The sequence below is a fragment of the Fragaria vesca genome, linkage group LG3 (assembly GCF_000184155.1).
Source record: "Fragaria vesca subsp. vesca linkage group LG3, FraVesHawaii_1.0, whole genome shotgun sequence".
Taxonomy (NCBI): Eukaryota; Viridiplantae; Streptophyta; class Magnoliopsida; order Rosales; family Rosaceae; genus Fragaria; species Fragaria vesca.
Genome location: NC_020493.1, coordinates 8,263,742 through 8,266,394, shown reverse-complemented (window position 1 = coordinate 8,266,394; position 2,653 = coordinate 8,263,742).

Sequence of the window (2,653 nt, the reverse complement as noted above, 5' to 3'; positions counted from 1 at the left end):
ATCAAAGTAATTTTTTTTTTTTTTTTTTGGTATAGGTTTCGGCACACACAATTTACATCAGTTCACCCCACACTTGTTTCTTAACATCACACAAACATAACTCCTCATTGAATGTAAGCTTTGCCAAGTCTTGATAACAAGGTAAAGGATATAACTATTCTAAGCAAGGGAATTTTATGAAGGAGATGAAAGAAAAGGCTCAATGTAGGCTCAAAGGGGTTAAAACTAAGGAGTCCCACGACGAGCACAAATAGGCACATGCTTTATTTGGCAATGGTGGTAATCCTAAAGAGATCAATTCAATCCTTTTCAAAATCAAGACATGTTATGATTATAGAGTTTCGATAATCACATGAGCGAGTTCTAGGACATTCTAGAGTCCATTAAAAAGCTATAGCACATAGTCATTGAATATGCAAAGAATGATGAGGTTTATGATAGTGAATTTCTAAATTTTTTTTTTTTTTTTGTCATATTATCACTCAAGAAGAAAGCATTTAGGCTCAATAGCTCACATGGGTTGTTATGGAAACAAATTAACCGAACATGCATGCTTCACAATCAATCAAATCTCAAATGTTCATACTAGTCCACAATATCCATGAAACTTACAATTTCTTTAAATAAATGTCAAACCATCATCTATGCATTCAAAGACATAATCATCATTGACTTTAAGGGCATTCTAAGACTCAAAATAAAACAAAACACTCATCTTTTTGTTGGATCCGATTTTCTGTTTTTCTGAATTTTGTCTTTGGTTTTCTTTTTATGACTCAAAAACTATAGTTAAATGACTCAAACAAACATGTTATTATGTAAACCTCTACCCCACACTTAGAAAATTACATTGTCCTCAATGTAATACCCGAAATCATGTCATAATTTCCTAAGCATGCGTCTAAGTCACATAACAAACACATATACAATTCAACCATAAGAAAGGAAGGGATAAAAATGATGCAAACTCTCGGTGACGGCTCCTCCCCCGCTACGGTTGAAATGAGTTGCCTCTCATGCAACGCTTAATGTTTAAAGTCCTTTAGCCTAGACTCTTCATCTCTATAGTGGCGTCACTCTCCATGAATGATAACGGTATGTGATCTTTCCTCATTGTTGCATTGAGTCTTCGATAGTCGATGCACATCCGAAACCCCGTCACTAACCTTTGTGGTACAAGTTCGTTCTTCTCATTCTCTACGACGGTGACTCCACTCTTCTTTGGTGCCACTTGGACGGGTGAAATCCATTGACTATCCGAGATCGGATATATCACTCCACAATCTAACAACTTGATCACCTCGTCCTTCACAACTTTCATCATCAGAGGATGCAATCGTCATTGTCCCTCTCTTGTTGGTTTCGCACCTTCCTCCAATAGTATCTTATGAACACACTTAGTAGGGCTTATTCCCTTGATATCTGCCAAAGTCCAACCTATGGCAGCCGTGTTCCTCTTCAAAACGTCAACTAGCTTGATCTCTTGTTGCTCACTCAACGATGAAGACAAAATAACGGGTAAAGTGTCCCCGTCACCTAGAAATACATACTTCAAGTGCTTGGGAAGAGCTTTTAGCTCTAACTTTGGGGCCTGCCCCACATATGGTAAAATTTTGTTAATGGTAATGGGAATTGACAAAGGAGAATTGTACCTCTTGGTGTAAGGTTGTGCCTCTAGCTCAGTAACAACCTCACGTATTCTCGGCTCAAGATTACGCCGAGCCTCCTCATCCCATTCTCCATTTTTGTCAAATCCGGCCCCTTGCTCAATAGCTAATTGCTATGCTTGAAGTGGAGACGTCGCACATTGTGCAACGACCTCCACAACGTCTTCAATTTCTCCTTCCTTGAGATCGGCAATGGGATTCTTCATGGCGTCAAAAACGTTGAACTTAATCACCTCACCATCAAACTCCATTGTCAAGTTGCCCTCGGCAACATCGATCCGTGTTCTTGCTGTCCGCATGAAGGGTCGTCCCAACAATAGTTGTATTGAATTCCCGCTTGACTCCTCCATCTCTAGCACATAGAAATATGTAGGAAATATTAGTTGATTCACCTGCACAAGAACATCTTCAACATATCCCTCAGGATACTTGTTAGAATGATCCGCCAATTGGATCACAACATTGTCAGTTTTAAGAGGTCCTAAACCAAGGGATTGATAAACATTGTACGGTGATGAGCACATTTTATATCATATTATTATCCCTAATTTATACGTGTTAGTTATTTGTCTTTAATTAGTTTGTGTTATTTAGTTTGTTTTTGTGTTCTTATAGATGTTTTGTCTAAATAAATAAAATGTTAAAGTTATGGAAGTAATTTACTTATTTTCATATAGTAAATTGAGTCTTTGTTTTAACATGAGTCTTTTTCCCTTTAATTAGATGAATAATTGCAACACATGTTCTTCTTATTCTAATAGCATGTATGCATATATGCATGTGTTAAATTGGTGGATTATTTTCTCATGCATTAAGTGTGATGTGTGAAAATATTACCATGGCATCCATTGTTGAATTCACTTTTGCTTGTTTGATTCATAGGTATATAGATGCATTGAAACAAATGGAAGAGAGTATGAAGAATTTCCAAGGACATGTACCATGAAACAAGGAGGCAAGAAGCAAGCAAACATGATTCTAGGAAC